The 19,237-nt window shown below is 30.1% G+C and overlaps 1 long non-coding RNA gene across 1 annotated transcript; it reads left to right on the top strand.

The window, feature by feature from the left end:
• The first annotated feature begins 203 nt into the window (after nt 1–203).
• LOC145242218 (uncharacterized) lies at nt 204–14,484 on the top strand. Its single transcript, XR_013862669.1, has 2 exons — nt 204–572; nt 14,233–14,484. It is a non-coding gene; the product is annotated as an uncharacterized LOC145242218 (long non-coding RNA).
• Nucleotides 14,485–19,237: the final 4,753 nt, after the last annotated feature.

Raw genomic sequence — 19,237 nt, 5'->3', positions numbered from 1 at the left:
ACCGGTGACTCGATATTTGTGTCGCTGTCGCTTTTGGTTTGGGTTCGAGGTTAATCGCCACCTAAACTCCAATCCTGCCTATGTTGGCAAGTTGAGACAGTTTGCATTTCAACTTGCCAACATATTTCTGTACACGCTATTCATTCATCGAAACAAAGATTTTACTTCTTATAAACCATCCAGTAATGGCACAAAATAGGTTTTGCGGGTGATATGAGAAATAAGTGAAAATGTTTTTTGCACCCCTTTCACGTTGTTAACTATACTACAGTTGTGCTCATTCTGCTAAAAAATGGGATAAAATATTTCAGGCGGAACAAACTACGGTCTACACCGTTTAGTTACTTCCCTTTTACTCAACTTTTTTTATTTATTTTTTATTTACGCATATTTCCCCTCTTCCAAATGATAACTAAATGTAATTATTACTAACTGATTAATTCCGTATATTAGAAATTAGTTCTTTCTATTTTCGACAATCCTGCCATTTTTCCCTTTACAAAGAAGAAAGAATCATCAACTACCTTATTGTAATTATCTCTAACTAAATGAATTTAAAATCATAAAAACAGGTAAGTTTCATTTTTAATTCAAGAACAAATAAAAGTATACATTGCATTTGTATGAACCAATAAAATCATTTACTCCAAATCATGAAAACATTGATTGGGTTATGTTGAAGTGTTTAGCTCTCCAAATGGCTACCAAATTTTATCGAATAGTTTTGTCTGATTTTACAATCGCGTAAGTCATCTGATATTTTCGCATTTCTTGTTTATTCAAGTTTATTTTAGTAAATTTTTACATTAGGTCCACCTCCGCAATTTTGTTTAAAATGACGACTTTTATGGTTTCCGATTATGCTGAATAAGAAAATCTCATTTAAATTTTACAGAGACAAGTAGTTTTCGAGATATGAAGACTTGTAATGCACTGCAATTAATTCACTGGCCACCATGTTTTACGCGCGTGCGATAAACAAATATACTTCTCTGCGACCGATGCTGCCCCCCCCCTCATTTTTTAAAAAATAGTATTTGCGGGTGGATATGCTGACAGAGAATATCACAGTTAAATTTGGGGCAAATACTTTTTCACACCTCAACTCAAATGGGGTGTTTATTCCAAAAGCCGTTCTTAACATGAGAAGGTTGGGGATGTCTATTCCGAAAGCTGTTCTTAACATGGGGAGGTTGGGGGGGGGGTGTCTTTTATTCCGAAAGCCGTTTTTAATATAAAATTATTCAAGGCAGTGAAAAAGTCGTAATTGTTGTTACAGTGTAACAATGTTACACTGCTAGCACATTACTAATTTCTTGGTTTTGAAAAAAAAAAAAAGGTGGATTTGTTTCTGCTAGGTGGCAGTGTCGGTCGCAGAGAAGTAGATTTGTTTATTGTGCAAGAACGCATACAAACATGGCGCCAGTTAATTACAGTGCATAATACGGGTCTTTATATCTCCAAAACTGCTTGTCTCTGCATAATTTAAATGAGATTTTCTTATTCAGCGTAATCGAAAACCTTTAAAAGTCGTTATTTTAAAGAAAATTGTGGAGGTGGACTTAATGTAAAGAAATACCTTTATTTTTTTGCAAATATTAAATTGTGGTGTTTTAGGTGTGTCAGAATTTTTTGGGATTTTTTGACACCCTTAACACAAAACTGCAAATAAAATATACAAAACTCGTAATTTCTTTTTTAAAGAGGGTTGTTTAATTTCTTTATGGAATATACTTCCAAAATAAACTATTAGAGTTTTTTAAAAAATAATGGAAATATTATTTTTTATTTTTTGAAAAAGTGTTTACAAAGTGCATGAAGATGGCTGCATGAACGCACGCATTATGCGTGCGTTCATGCAGCCATCTTCATAGCAGTATCAGAATTTTTTGTGAAAATAGCGAATAATTCCACCCCATCTTTCCAAGCTTATAACTCCTCGAAAAATGCAATTCAAGCCCTAATTTTTTTTTTCAATTAAAGGAGCAAGGACCAAGATTTCATTAAAAAAAAAAAAAAAAAAAAAAAACGTGTTTTTTTTTTAAAAAGGTTTTAAACTTCGGACTTTACAGGTAAAATTCGACGAGAACACGATGTCCGTTTTTTTTTAAATTTGAATATATTATGTATTGACCTTTTCTCTTCAATTTGTGAGTAAATAATTATGTACTTATCCGAGTCGAAATTAATTATTATTAGACATTTACAAAATTGGAGGCGTGAATTATTCGACCCCCTGTCTTTCCAAGCTTATAACTCCTCGAAAAATGTAATTCAAGCCCTAATTTTTTTTTCAATTAAAGGAGCAAGGACCAAGGTTCCATTAAAAAAAAAAAAAAGAAAAAAGAAAAAACAAATAACGTGGTTTAAAAAAAGGTTTTAAACTTCAAACTTTACAGGTAAAATTCTACAAGAACACGATGTCCGTTTTTTTTTAAATTTGAATATATTATGTATTGACCTTTTCTCTTCAATTTGTGAGTAAATAATTATGTACTTATCCGGGACTAAATTAAGTATTTTCTTTGTAATAGACACTGGGGGGGGGGGGGGAACCGTGAATAAAAAAAAAAAAACGTTTGTCTAAAATATTATATTCGGTTTATTGGAAAGAACATAAAATTTCACATTGACCCTGAAAATATCGTAAAAATAGAATCAATAGAAAAATTTTGATAGATTTTTAAAATTTTAAAATTTAAAAATATTGAGTTTAAAAATTGAAAAATATTGAGTTCGGAAAATTCATTACTGTTTAAAAAAAAAATAAAAATATTTTTATTACTTTTAAAACAACTGTAATAGTTTATTTTGGAAGTATAATCCATAAAGAAAATAAATAACCCACTTTTAACAGAGAAATTACGAGATTTTTATATTGTATTCGCAGTTTCGTGTTAGGGGTGTCAAAAATTCCTACAAAAATTCTGATACTGCTACATGCACTGCATGCGTGCGTTCATGCAGCCATCTTTTCTACATAATGAAATCAATTTCATTTTACGACTTAAATTTTTTCAATTTAAAAATCTATCCAAATTTTTCTATTAGTTCAATTTTTAAGATATTTTCAGGTTCAATGTGAAATCTTATGCTCTTTCCAAGAAACCGAATATAATATTCTAGACAAACGTTTTTTTTTTTTTAAATTCACCCCCCCCCCCATTTTGAAATGTCTATTAAAATGAAAATCATTTTCTCACCTAAGGTTTATATATCACAAATTGACGATAAAAGATCAATAAATAAAATAATCTGATTTAAAACAAAAACAAAAATATGGTTATCTGTACATTTACCTGTAAAGTCAAAAGTTTAAAACCTTTTAAAAAAAAAAAACACGTTGAGTTTTTTTTTTTTTTTTTTAAGTGAAAGCTCATATTTTGAAAATATTGTCCAGTAAAAATTGGACACCTACATCAATTTTTTCTATTTCATTCAGTGTTGTTGTTTTTTTTAGATTTAAAAAAAAAAAAAAGAAAATTCATTGCATAAAGAAGAAATAAAATATTTTAAATCAAAAACTCATGTAATTCTTAAGAGAATAAAAAAAATAATGGAAAAATTGTTGGCTGGTTTCTGTTTAAATGGCAACTTATTCAAATGATGAGTGAAATGTGATCATTTTTCAAATACGGTAATCCATACTGACTAACTTTGTTGTTGACAGCAAACACATGTCAGCACTTCAAAGGGAAGACAACTAAAAAATAAATTAACTTTTTTCACGCACGGAGGTCTTCATATTTTTTTAACATTTTTGTTCCGTTCTGAACATCTAATATTACAATTTAAAATCATTACAATTTAAAGTACATGGAATATAAAATATAAATATGGACAAATTCTTAAAAATGAACAATGGAAGCACTCATTGATTTATTTTTATAGGTAAGTGAGTTTTTGGAATTTATATATATTTTTATATTGGGAGTAAGTTAAAATTCGTTGAATTTCTTGAAATCTTTTTTAAAGAAAACCGATTTAAAAAAAATATTGTATATTTTTCTATTAAACTTCTTATTATTTTAAAATTTGGTCTTTGCTCCTTTTATTGAAAACAAATTACATTTTTCAAGTAGTTATAAGCTTCGAAAGATAGTCTAATTATTCAAATTTTTTTCACTAATTTTTAATGGCGACATCTGATACTGCTAGTGGTGCTTGTGTTTGGTGATCTTTTAAACTGACGCATTTCAGGTAAAAACATTAACACTTACATGCCATTGGAATTAATATAAAATATTTAAAAAATTACGAAAAATGATCCAGTAAGAAAAAATGAATTAGAACTACAAATAGAATTTATCAAATTGAATTTTATTGTATTTTGACTTTCTTCAAGTAAAGTCTCCCAACGGTTGTTGACGCCAATATTCCAAATTTGTGTTTGTAGGACGTTATCAGTGGACTGTTTCTCAATGATATAAATTATGTGCAATTTAACATTGAGACTGATAGGCCCCATAATTTTGAAAGCTGGCTTATAATTTTTTTAGACTTTTGATTACTTTTTATTGTCCTTGAAAGTTAAGCTCTGAAGGGGGGAAAAAATTTTATACCCGAAAAATATAAATTATAATGAAAAATATTTTCACGGTGGCGTCAGAAACTAGAAAGTTCAGCTAAATTTGAACGTTAATAAATTAATTGTAAAAAAAACCTTGAAATATAAATATTAGTTTTCTGGGACTATTTTAGGCACCGCCAAAAATGGCCGAAAAATCAAGTTGTTGTTTTTTAAAACGAAATTACATTTATTAAAATCCGTTATTTCTGAGTAACTTTTTTTTTCCAGAAAGATAAAACCCTGAAGTTTATCATATAGAAAACAGAATAATGTAAAACTTTTTCTACTATTTTTAATTAAATTTTAAATGTTAAATTTTCCCCAAAAATTAACAATTGACATTTTTTGTCTTGCACAAAAAACGTACATAAATATTTAAAAAAAAAAAGGTTTTTGAAATAATTTATTTATTTGTTGTCTAATTAAGAATTAGGATTATTTTCTATGAGAATATGCAAAAATATTATAAGTACCTGGATTTCAAATAATTCCACTTATTCATATAGGTAACCAGTTACTTCGCGTTGATCTAGAGTCTAGATCGACAATGTTTACGTTTGTATTTGGTAAAAAGCAAACTATGGAAGACCAAACAGGCCAAAAAAGACTTATTTTTCAGTGACAAAAATTTCAATGTATTATTAACGCTGAGGCTGGCCAGTACCAGATGGGTGACCATTTGTATGAGTTTGGTTTTTAATGTGTATGTGTGTGGGGGCCAGGCTCCCCAAAATGGGGGGGGGGCAATTTAAAGCAGAATAAAAAAAAATTATTTCAGCGCGTTTGGTCCACCGTAGTCGAAAGGCGGCAAACATTTTCAAACGGGATCGAAAAAATTATGCTATTTTTAACACAAAGGGCACAATATTTATCGAATTTTTTTTTTGTATCGATTTTTCAAAGCATGCCCTGTTTAATAATGGTCATGCATTATTCGGCTCGCTAAAAAAAAATTGTTTATTTATTTATCAAAAATTTTTAAATGGCTTTTTTCGTATAAATATTAAAAAAATTTTTTTTTTGTTTTGTTTAACTTAAATTAATTATTTTACTTAACATATTCACCGAATTTCACATTTCAAAACTCAAAAGCAGAATAATTAAACACAATCGAATTTTTTTTTTTTTTAATCTATAATTCTGTCTCTTACAACAACACAATGTTGTGTTCAGTTTCAGATGATTATTTTAAGCATTTTTGTACCCCCTCAAAACGAGGGGGGGGTTTTGTAAGCAAAACAATATATATAAATATCGTTTATGAAAAATAAGTACACTGTTATAAAGTTAATTCTTCTCTTAATAATCGCTGAAAATTTCGTATTGATCGGATAATTACCTGATTTTTGGTAGACTTTTAAAAAGACGGTCTGTCAAAAAGTACTTACCTGTCCCCCCCCCCAGTTTTGGCGGTGCCTAGACTATTTCAAATCTAATTAGTAAAGTCTTAAGAGATTGAATTAAATAAGAAATTAAAAAAAAAACCCTTGTTTTTACAAAAAAAGAAGAAGGCTTAAATAGTCCCCAAAAGTGAGAGTTTAGCAACAGATCCAGTTTTGCACAATCAAAATAAGAGAGAAAGTGTCGCACATAAGTTTTATGGAAGCCCAAAATATCAGAAAGTCAATTTTATTTTTTAAATTTATAAAGGAATTGAAACATTATTATACCTTAATTTTTGCATTTTTTAAAGATTATAAAAAACCTTCATCAATTTATGTAAGCCTATTTATTGCAATAAAAAGGAAGTGATTGTTTAATTAGAATATTTATTCACTTTTTTATGTGATGACTCGATTTATTCTTAAACAGGTTGTAATGATGAATTAAATTAATACTTTTTAAATAAAAGTGCATTTTAAGTGTGAAAAATGTCAATTAAAATCATTGATTGCCCTAACTATTTATTCATCAAAAAAAAAAAATAAGCAACAACAATTATTTAGTAATAATTAAATAAAATATTGTCTGTCTTTTTTTTTTACAATTTTGCCCATCCGTATTTGTCTAAATTAATCTTTATATAAATAATACTATTTTTTAAATTATTTTTTTTAGTGATCCTCAATTTCAACTTTTTCATTTTTTTTTTTTCAGGATTACAAAAAAATTTATTACACTGATGTTTACACCATCATGCGTACAAAAAAATATAATATTACATTTTGAAATTTTTGAGAGGAGTGTTATTCACAGAAAATATTTTTTGCAATTATTTTCTTGGTAAAACTATTGAATACACAATGCTTAATTCAATGATAATATCGTTAGTCCAAGAAATTAATTTTTCTTCAAGTTATATTGATTTCATTAACACAGACGTTAGGGGCTTTTTTTCATAACGTTCCTGAAATATATATATAAAAAAATTTAATTATTAACATCTACAATGCTTTATTTTTTTATAAAAAAAAAGCAAACATAAGTTCATGCATCTTTTTTAGTTCTTGAAATTTAACAAAGGTGTTTTTGTTCATAAAATATAATACATTTTCACTAAAATTTAAAAAGTAATAGGTTCATTATATTCTATGATTGTTAATAATGATTCTATGATTGTTAATAAATATTGGAAATTTCATTAAAATTTAAAAAATAATAGGTTCATTATATTCTATGATTGTTAATAATGATTCTATGATTGTTAATAAATATTGGAAATTTCATTAAAATTTAAAAAATAATAGGTTCATTATATTCTATGATTGTTAATAATGATTCTATGATTGTTAATAAATATTGGAAATTTCATTAAAATTTAAAAAGTAATAGGTTCATTATATTCTATGATTGTTAATAATGATTCTATGATTGTTAATAAATATTGGAAATTTCATTAAAATTTAAAAAGTAATAGGTTCATTATATTCTATTATTGTTAATAATGATTCTATGATTGTTAATAAATATTGGAAATTTCATTAAAATTTAAAAAATAATAGGTTCATTATATTCTATGATTGTTAATAATGATTCTATGATTGTTAATAAATATTGGAAATTTCATTAAAATTTAAAAAGTAATAGGTTCATTATATTCCATGATTGTTAATAATGATTCTATGATTGTTAATAAATATTGGAAATTTCATTAAAATTTAAAAAGTAATAGGTTCATTATATTCTATGATTGTTAATAATGATTCTATGATTGTTAATAAATATTGGAAATTTCATTAAAATTTAAAAAATAATAGGTTCATTATATTCTATGATTGTTAATAATGATTCTATGATTGTTAATAAATATTGGAAATTTCATTAAAATTTAAAAAATAATAGGTTCATTATATTCTATGATTGTTAATAATGATTCTATGATTGTTAATAAATATTGGAAATTTCATTAAAATTTAAAAAATAATAGGTTCATTATATTCTATGATTGTTAATAAATACTGGAAATTTCATTAAAATTGGTTGTTTTCTTGAATTTTGGGGATTATTAAGTGAAGGGAGGAGTCAAACTGTTGATGCATTTTAGGGAGCGCATATCAAATATGAATGATTGCTGTGGGCTTGTCAGACTAAGTGGTAAAAACCTTGTTCCATAAACATTTTTATTATAAAAGTTCAAATAAAGAGTAATTTTTAAATTTTTATGGTCTTTAATTTCAATAGGTCGCTTCTTAGTCTGACAGGTTGCAGCAACTGTCAAGGGACTTTTCTTGAAGAAAGGCTGATTTATTTTAAATTTAGTTATTTTTAGTGTGCAATCATTTATATTGGTGAGAAACTGTCCACCAAAGACGTCCTGTGGACACAAATTTGGAATAGAGGCATCAGCAATGGTTGCTTGAAGAAAGCCTATATTTTTAATGTGGAAGAATTGTGTTATCAATTCAATAGGACAAACAAGTGAGATAATCCTTGGCTTAAATTAAGGGTCTGCCATTTTTAAACACCAAACATAATTGTGGATGATTATTTTGTTAAAAATACATCTAGCACATGTTTTCCACTCAATCATTTTTTTGTAAGATTTTGACCTAATATGTAAGTATTCACCAGAAATGTGGTGGTTTAAAAGATCACCAATCTATATAAGCAATTAATTTGGTTTTTGGGAAATTTGGAAGAATCATACTGATCAATGGCAACTGAATGTGACGTCAGCATTTTGACACTAGGATTATTGCAAATTGGCATTTTCTGAATTTTGCAGATCATTTTGAAAATATTGTTTTGTTTTCTGATTTATGTGGATTAATCCACTGTTCAAATTATCTGTCATATAAAAAACATTTCTTTGGCAATATTTTGTATTGGATATACCATTATTATGATGTTGAATTTGTAATATAATTCAATTATATTTTCAATGAACACTTTAATTTTATTATTTGTTTGTTACAAAACAAAACATACTCTCTCTCTTAACCTCTACTCCTGAAATAAACTTCGAATGACCCAAGAAACTTGATGTAGAATTAAGGGAAACTTTTAAGTTCATTAAAAAAACGTATCTTTAATCATGATTTGGAAAAGAAAACAAGTGAAAGATAAAAAATTAATTAGAAACAAATTATTTGCAAAATGATTCACAGAAGTATAATTTAATTTACAAGAAAATATAAACATGCAGAAAACAAATTAATATTTCTGTAAAAAAGAAATTCATAAAAATTGCAAAACTTAATATGATTAATTAATTAGCCATTTTATCTCTTGTAAAAACTAATTGATAAACTTTAGCAGATCTTTAGAGAAGTAACTGTTTCAAAATCGACAGAACTCTGTGATTTACACCAACTCTGTAATCCCGAAAGGAAAACTGACACAACTCCTCTTCACTGAAACCATTATTCACAACAGTAACTGAACAAATGTTTTCTCTCAACTGTTCTTACCAATTTGTCATCCTCAAAAGCAGCTATTCCCCTTATATGTAAATTAATGCCACACAAAAATAATTCATTTACAAGCCCAAGTTTTTTTACTTTCTTTCCTTGATTATGTCACCCGACAGACCAAACGAATGTACTGCTGATAGTGTGAGTATTTTCTTCTACAACATCTAATTAGCTTTTATATTTTCAACCACAAATACAATCATTGATCTTTTTAATTTGCAAATGAATAATTCAACACCAAAAATGTAAGATCTTTTTGCCAGAGGACAATTTAGCCAAAATATGAAATATGGATTATTTTGATTATTTGGCTGATGTAAACTTCAGCCTTCTTCAAACCAGATTGGACGTCATATTGGCCTTAAAATATGATGGATAGTTTTTTGCTTTGCGCATTTGTTTCTTTAGTAATTTATTGATAACTTAATTTTCATATGCCATATTGAATCATGATCGAAAACAATTTTCATGCTTTGGATTTTTCAAGTTACAAGTATTTTCTTTTTGTAAGAAATAAATATACACATTCTTGGGAAAATCAATGGATTGTGTTCAATACATATAAATAATGATAAAATTCCCCATCAACATAGATTTGAAAACATTTGGTTTCCAAGTTATAGTGTAGAATTAAAGACAAAATCCGAATCTAAAATTTATATCGACTTTATTGGCCATCTTCATTAAACATGTAATATTAGACACTGTGTTAATAATTAGGATAATTCCATGAGCCTAGAAAAATAAAATTGTTTGTTAATCCATAATATGAAGAATTAATGTCCTGCTTGTAGAGAATTAAAAATTCCATTCAATTTCAACACCTTTTCTTATTAGCATTACATGTTCGAGCCTGGCGGCTGTGGCTAATTTTTTTTGTTTTTGGCACTTGCACATGTACTCGCTGCTATTTTCATTTTTTTTAAGGGGGGTTGCTTCATTTTTTTTCTTATGGCTCACATGGGTAATAACTACTATTAAATGTTTGGTTTTATTTTTTAACGCAAATAGGTCAGAAAGCAAAATAAATTGTTTTTGCCTAATTTCCTCAATCTTCTTTTAATTTAGGTATATATATATGTGCATACTTTCAACATTTATAACTAATATTAGATGTTTTGTTTTTATTTATAAACAAAAATAGGTTACAAAACCAAATAAAATTTTTTCACCTAATTTCCCCCAATTTATTTTCTTTTAGGTATATATATTGAAAAATGTCTGTGAACTATATTTCTTTCAAGATTATAAAAAATTTCTATTTCTGTTGTCTAGAATTAAAATTTAAAAAGGTTTACATTGTTTCAAAATATAAAGGGTTCTATTTATAGTGTTTATAATATAAACAAAATTCTGTATGTATGTTTAAAATGAATAATCATTGTTTATCATTTAAAGAAAACGTTCTGTTTATATTGCTTTTTTTGCTTATTTAAAACTCACTTTCTGAAATACCGTTTACATGTTAACGTACTGGTGACTACAGGAATTTAGTTCCTCTTAAGGGATAGAGGAAAGGTAGATTCTATGAACAGAGCTTCTTAGAAGTGCACATCTGTGAAACTCTCTTCCGTTTACCTGTTTCCCACTTGACTACAACCTGCATGTCTTCAAGTCCAACATAAACAAATTCCTGATGAACCGCCCCCTTAAGTAAGACACTTTATCAAATCTCCAATACTAATGATTATGATACTATCCCATTGATTACTGTACATGCAATAACCCTTATCCCCAAGTGGCTTCCAGGTGACTACCTTGTAAAAAAACAAAAACAGAGGGTTCGAGAGTATTTTGCCACCTAAATTCCAGTCTTGCCAACAAAAATACCATATCCTGAATCATACCCTGCCCGCCAGATTAGTACACACGAGCCGACCGACACTGCAACCACCAGATGTTGTTGTTCGTTCATCGTATTTGCACATGGGAATCCTGACAGCAATTATCGAAGTTATATTTTGGGCAAATTTTTTGACAACCCCACCCCCACTCACAAAATGGGGTGTCTCTTCCGAAAGCCGTTCAAAACATAGGAAAGTTGGGAGGTGTATATTCCAAAAGCTGTTCTTAACATGAGGAAGTTGAGGGTTGGGCAACAACAACAACATCCGTACCTTAATTTTTGATGCTGGGGGCAACACTATATATAACCTTTTGTCCTCTGGGCAGCATCTGTCGCAATCCTGGTTCAAGAGATCATATTTGTGATATACCCCTGGCCGTGTTTGTTGATCCCAGCTAACAGAACCATAGATGCAACCCAGCAAGGCTACACTCTTAACCATCTAGAGTGGGCCCTTCATAGGTGAACTGGTCACTGGAAAATACTGTTCTGAGACTCTGGGCATGCAAAAACATGCATAACTCAAAGTCTATGTAGCAACTCTTCTCTTCAGCTGGGTGTTCGTCGTCAGACGCTGTGGTTAGGTTCATCCTTTGTAGACGCTCTGAATGGTTTGTATGCTGCTCTTCTCACCTGCAATTTGGCGTCGGTGCTATAACAAACCGTGTTTCAAGTCAATAATTCAAAAATAACTCTGAGACCATTTCTTATGAACAAAAATAATTATTTAAAAAATCTTCACAGTAAACTTCGTACAAGGAAAGCTAAGTTCTTTGGATTCTCAATGACTTTCTGATGCAGGTTGTTACAACTAGCTTCATTTAGACGATTTCCCAGCTAGGAACAAGAGCTTTTCAACTTAGCTTTTCTGGAGGTATCTGCCCCTTGGAGCAGAGCCCAGGGCGATACATTCTCTTCAGTGCCAGTCAGCCAAATCCCTATATTTCTAAAAACACAATGGTTTTTATTAAATCGGTTTCTTCTCCCTTTGTCATTTGAAGATTACTCTTTCTTTTCTCTATCCTATTATTTTATATTCTTTTTCTTTTTTCTTTTCTTGTGAATCTATTCTTTCTCTATCTCTCTTTAATTCTCTCTTTCCTTTTTCTTCTCTCTCCTTGTCTCTCCCTTCCAACCAAATATATGCTTAAATAAATTATTTATTTATTTGTTTATTTTCTTCTTTATATATTCTAAAGGTTGTTTGTCATAGCCGCTGGTAGATTACCGCTATCTTATGGCTGCCTGGGTAGTCAATCATTTAGACATAACATCTTGAATAGATTTCATCTATCTGAGCAGGGTCTCTGACATCACCTGGGATCCCATTCTACACTAGTTAAAATATATTTTTAAATATGTCCTAGTATTGAGTTGCGATGAAAAACGATTCATGTTTTTTTTTCAGCTTTTTAAATTAAAAAAGTTATGAGTATCAAATTTTTCATTAAGAAATGGATGTAATTTTGTAAAAAGAAAGATAAAGTGTATGCATTGAGGGACGTTAGATACGATAACATGCTATGGTTTTAGCTATTTTGTGAGAAGTAAATATATGTTTTTTTTATGTTTTAAGTGAACCATTCTGAGACAAATCAGTTTATAAATATATAGTTACATTTTTTTGCGTAGACACAGCAGTATAGAAATGAAATGGCTGTTGAGTTCTTAGAATGCGTCCAACAAGTATTGTGAATGATTTTTATGACAACGATTTCATGTGAACTGAAGAAATAACAATATTCGAACTTGTCATGGAAGCTGTATGACAATTACCAAACATCAGTTAATCGCAAATTTTTGGAAATCTGTAATTTACTATGCGCATGAACTGTTATTTATAGTCAATTGATGGTTGTAGATGAAAATGTTCAACAGAAGGATAGTACGTAAAAGCTTCTTTTTTTTTTTTTTAGTGAATCTTTATAATTTATATGTGGAGCAAGGATTTCTTTCAGTTTCAGCTTTTATCAGGTTGACAAAGAAAGTTCTTGTAGTTTTTAACTTTTAAATTCAGATGAACATAGCTTAGCTCAAACAAAAACTTATTGATCGAAATAAGCACCATCAGAATAAACGCAAAACAAGTGTAATCATGCCAGTAATGTATAAATCTTGTGTTCTGGTAGCGATGAAGTCGCTGAGGGCGTTTTTGATATTGCTTAGGGTTTTAAAGCATTTCTCACACGAGTTGTCGAGATGCTTGAAAAATGATTTAATGGAAAGCCAAGCATCGGTTAAGAACCAATTCATGAAGATTGAATATCTGTAATTTATCACGTGTATTGAACTGTTTTTCACATTGATTGGACATGGAAATGTTCATCAATACAGAAAAAAACCTTATTAAACAAAGCAAACTTTCTTTATGAACAATTTTATCTGGACACCATATTGTCCTAGTTGCCTTCTTTATAGTTAAAATGAATATTGGGATAACTTGGTAACTTTTGAATAATGTAGCATATTTATTATTTACTAAATTACACAAACATTGACCAGTTGTTCATTTCACTGTTCATTCCATTTCACAAATGGCAATGGAGAGAATTGAGCTTTCATAAGGCCACTCATGAATCTGGAGAAGGTCAGAGCGTATAACATCCAAAATGCCGTGAAAAATGTAGCAACAAAGATGAAGAACACTGTCCAAAAAATAATAATAATAATATAATTTATATGTGAAGTAAGATTTTCTTTCTGTTTCAGTTTTTACATAAAACACAAACTCAGGAGCCATTTTCTCTCTAGGCCACTGTGTCTACACATTACTAGTTTTTACAGGCTTGCGAGAGGTCAGATAAAATGCTATGCTAAATCCATTAGTCAGAGCTTCTTTCAAAATTTTTTGTATTGTTACTGATCTAGTTTCTTAATTATCATTTTTCTTCTTTCACATTAATTCAATACAATTATTTACTAAGTTGCTATGTTTAAAATTTGAAATTATTTTGTTATTTCAGGGAATTCTGGAAAAAAAATAAATTTGACACCTGGGACCTGTTTGAGTAAATTATCAGTACAGCATGATTTGGGGATTTCTGTTCTTAAAGGAAATAGCTTTGCAAAATATATTTGGGCGGAAACTGCAAGAAAAATGTCAAGAATCTTAAATAAATATGATTTTTAATTTCCAGGTAAAAGTAAATATGGAAACAAGTGAAATTGCAATTTTTAAATCTCTTGAGTGTAAAGTCAGTCTTGAAATAGAAAAATGTAGTTCCAGGCAAAAAAAAGAATTGCAGCATAAATCCAGTTAGAGAAGGTTTCCTAGGTAAAGATTAATCCAGCTACCACCAGCAGAAACTTAGTGGTCTTTTACACTGAAAAGATAGTACTGGAGAATTAAAAAAGTTTCAGGTATTTTATAAAACTGTCCTGGCATTTGATTGGTTCGCTCTTATCACATATGATTATAAATAGATTTATAGGGACATACTCTCACAATAGACAAAAAATATTGCAACAAAATCAGACCTATATGAGCTGAAACTTTGTGAAAGTTCTATGGAAATGACTGAGATTCGGAAAAAATCTTTTGAATGCAATGCTTGTACGAAAGTATTCGAACGAAAATTTGATCTCGTACGACACATCCGCATTCACACAGGTGAAAGGCCGTTCGTCTGTGAAATTTGTCAGCAAATGTTTTCTGATAAGTCAAGTTTACGGATACATGTATATTTGCATACTGGAGAGCAACCTTTCAAATGTGAGATTTGCGAGACAAAATTTTTGACAAGTTCAAGCCTGCACAGACATGTGAGAACGCACACTGGAGAAAAACCCTACTCATGTGAAATTTGCGGTGTTAAATTCTCGCAAAACTCTGTTTTGATCCGACACAAGTTTACTCACATGCGAAAGAAGCCCTTCAAATGCGAAGTTTGTGAATCACAATTCTCACAGATTTCAAACTTAAAGGCACACATTCAGCAACATCTAGGTGAGAGATTTTACTACTGTGATATTTGTGAGATGAAATTTTTACATGACGCCAGCTTGCAACGGCATGTGAGGACTCACACTAGAGAGAAGCGATTTGAATGCGATCTATGTGGGTCACAGTTTACAAGATTTTCCAACCTGAAAATGCATCTGCGTGTACATTCTGGAGAAAAACCATACACGTGCGACATTTGTGGGTCAAGGTTTTCACAGAGTTCAAGTCTAAAAACACACATGTATACACACATAGCGGAAAAATGTTTTCAGTGTGAGATTTGTAGTTCAAAGTTCACGCTTTCGTCAAGCTTAAAAAGACATATAAGAATACATACTGGAGAAAGACCCTTCAAGTGTGAAATTTGTGATGCCAGTTTCGTTCAGAGTACGTCACTTAAACTACACAGGAAAAAACACATAAAAGAAAACTCTAGAAAAGATTGAGTTGCAAACACGATTGCAGGAAACATCAGCAAGAGCAAATTATCATGGTTCAAGATTTGAATATACATCCTTTCTGGCTTATCCAATCCGAAGCCAGCTCATAGTCACATGACAAAGTGTATAAAGGTTAAACGATGGCAACTTTCTTTTTCATCACAGATCTTGAACTGACAACAATTCCGTGTGGAATGAACCTGCCCACAACTTCTCTCTTGGGATTCAGCAGAACTCACTTGGCCTTTGGGCCTGGGGTTTGACTAACATGAAATACAAATAATCCAGCATGGCAACCAGACTTCAATACAGTACATAAATAAACTCTTCTTCCTACAGCATAGTCTGTAATCTTTTGTGCCTGTCCATAGATATGAACGCACATTTCTACTAATATTTTAGACACACACATACATGGACTCTTTCTCTTTCAACAGGCCTGTCTACTCATCAACGTCTTTACACAAAATCTTTCCATGACTAACCCTTTCTTTAAACAAACCTACTAATGAATGCCTTTACACATGTCTATTAGGTTGAAAATGGCAGTTTATATCTTCTGATAGATTTACTTAGATATATTATGAGAATTTTGTAAACATTAAGAAGATTAAAAAAATTCTTTTATAAAGTTTACATATTACTGCCGCCAATGACGGTTGCTTTAAATTCAATTCTTAACATATAAATAGTTGGTGTATATTGCTCTTCTGCTTAAAAGAACTACAAACTTCTATTTATGAAAACGTATTTAGTGTTTATTTACAGTGAGTCATTTAAGCATGTAAGGGAGTTAATGGAATCTCACCTGAATTCATTAGCCAGCCACATTCCGTCAATTCAAATTCGAGTAGGTACATGTAACATGTTTTGGACTCCCATGCAACTTCCATATATTCTGGAATTTCAGTTAAGCACTCAATAAAGACATGTAGCCTTTAGCTCTGCATTGTTTATTTAGTGATTGAGTGTATTTCCTCTGGTGTGTCTTCAAGTCTACTCACAGGTGTCGCTTAGTAAACAGCATGATGTTATTCTTCTTTTGTGGTGTCTCTGCCTTCAGAATCAACAGGATTTTATCTGTCAGTTGTCTATATAAATTCCTCTTATTATGATACTTGAATGTGGCAGGGATCTGATCAGTGGAAGTCACCTCAACTTGCCCTGTCCTTGCCATAAAAAGTCTGTCTTTGCCTATAGTTGAAAATTAAGGATATATCAAAATCATAGCTTTCTTGTGAGGATCGAATTTACAACCTGGCAAAAACAATACAATGCAACTGGTTAAATCCACCTCAATGAGAAAATGGTGAACCCATAAATTGTCTGTATTCTCATGGGTTAAAAAAATTAACTAGGATTATTAAATGTATGTAATCTGCTGATTTCTGATGATGCAAATAAAAAAGCTATTGCCTTGTCATCCTAATAATACTTGTTGAAGATCTATTTTCAACAGACTGAAGCATTGTGATGGCAGTGGCCTTTTTCTGTCGGGCTATGTTATTTCTTCTGTTCAACTGGTCTTCCTTTCTTGCTTTTGAAAGGAGTTAGTTCATAACTAACTGCTGAAGCGCCCTAAATGGGGTATGCAAATTGTAGTGGAGTCGGAAAAGGTGAAAGTAGGAAAACACAACGACTGGTGAGAATACGAAGAACATTTATATCCAGAACAGGGTTAGTGATACAGGAAGATTAGTAAGTCCGTGAGGAGTCGTTTCTGTACGACATCCGGATAGCTCTCATTGAGCGGTTTATACTTGCTGCTTATATGCCTAATGGATAAGTCCATCTTAGTGATTATAAGGGTGTGTATGTCTCCACAACACAAATGTAATTACTCCAGTAATTTTAATGGACTAGAGTACATCTGCTCTTGCACACAGATCCAATTTCTCCACTTGGCATTGTGTGACAGAGTAGGAAGGAGGTTAAATACCTTGAGGTGAAGAAAACAGCAGGAATGAGAGAAGCTAAAGAAAGCGTTTGGTGATTGTGAGCCAAATTATTTTATTAATCATTATTTTGATATTTATCCACCAAAGTTGAGATGAAGTTAATATGTAAGCTGCACTTTGATCAAGTTTCAACCTGTTTTCACCCGAACGCAAAAATTAAACTTAGTATGTCAAAGATTTTACTTATTTATCCCCTATACAAGATTTGCGCATTATTATTTTTATTATTTTACTTTTAAACTGAACTTTATGCTGATAATTACTGAAATAATAAAACAGTAAAACTAAAATTTAATTTATTTTCCTGTATAATTTTAAAATTGTGCTATCAAAGAAATTATTAATAATTCCTAGTTAACTCCAGATAGGCACATCTAGTGTATATAGTGTATATATATATATGTGTGTGTGTAAAATATGTATAAGATACGTTTGAAAGCCAACTCACAATGCAATATTACGAAAATAAACAAATACTTATTTGTTTGAAATTTATAATTTATATATTTTGGAGTATAACTCCATCCTCAGAAGCGTGTATATTTTTTTTTTTTGTTCTTGCCATATCGTTAAATTGGAGAAAAGAAAAATCAGTCCGCATGTTGTTTTTCAGTAGTTGTATTTTGAAAGGTCAGAAGGATGCATCGGTAATGCGAGGTTAACGTTCCGGCATTTCAAAGCACAACCCTTGAGAGGCAACATACAAACTTTTACTGATTTTTCTTTTCTCCAACTTTACGTGGCAAAAAAAAAGAAAGAAAAAAAATGTAAAAAATTCTGAGCTATACTCTGAAGTACAGGGATACGGTGGCCCTAGGATACGTTTTTTTTTTTTCAGGTTACGATGTGGAATATGATGTTTTTCAGGCCCCTGATTAGGGTATTTGCTCCACCTTAAATTATTATTTATAATGTTATTTGATTATATAGATGTGTATTATATACTGTACTGTATTTTGTTACTAATTTTTAATGCAGTATCCCGGAGTTCTATTCTATATAAATTATAAATTTCAAACAAATAAATATTTTATTTTCATAATTTTGTATTGTGATTGTGCTTTAAAACGTATCTTATACATATTTTATTTATATTAAATCAATGCTTCTATCATGGAACTCACACCCCTGACACACATATATGATACAAAGATTTAAATTATTAAAAATTTTATATAATGTTGTCAGATTTTAAAATTCAGACGTAAGCAGCATCTGACGCATCAATATTTGATTCATTTTTTCTTCTAGCGTGCTCTTTAAAACGTAAATATCTTTCACTTCAGTTTGAAACATATTATTCCAGCTAGAAAGATCGTTACAATGACTGCTATCTTAAAATAATGATTCAAATAATCTAAGGGAACTGAATCTTTGCAGCTTAGTATATGTCTTATCTTTATTATCTTAGTCAGTATTAGGGCTGTGACAGCAGCATCTTCTTTTCATTGTTTTGACTCTTGAGTATATATATCCGTTAATATGTTATATGTTTTTGTATAGATGGATGTGCTTCTCAGTTGATTAAGTGTGTGTGTGTGTCGGATATATACCCGAGAGTCAAAAGAATGAAAAGAATATTCTGTTGTCACAGCCCTAGTAGTTATTTAGCATTTTATATATCTTT

Source organism: Euprymna scolopes, chromosome 21 (genome assembly GCF_053919585.1).
Source record: "Euprymna scolopes isolate OS-2025 chromosome 21, ASM5391958v1, whole genome shotgun sequence".
NCBI classification, from domain to species: domain Eukaryota; kingdom Metazoa; phylum Mollusca; class Cephalopoda; order Sepiida; family Sepiolidae; genus Euprymna; species Euprymna scolopes.
This window is presented reverse-complemented; position numbering and strand designations above follow the sequence as displayed.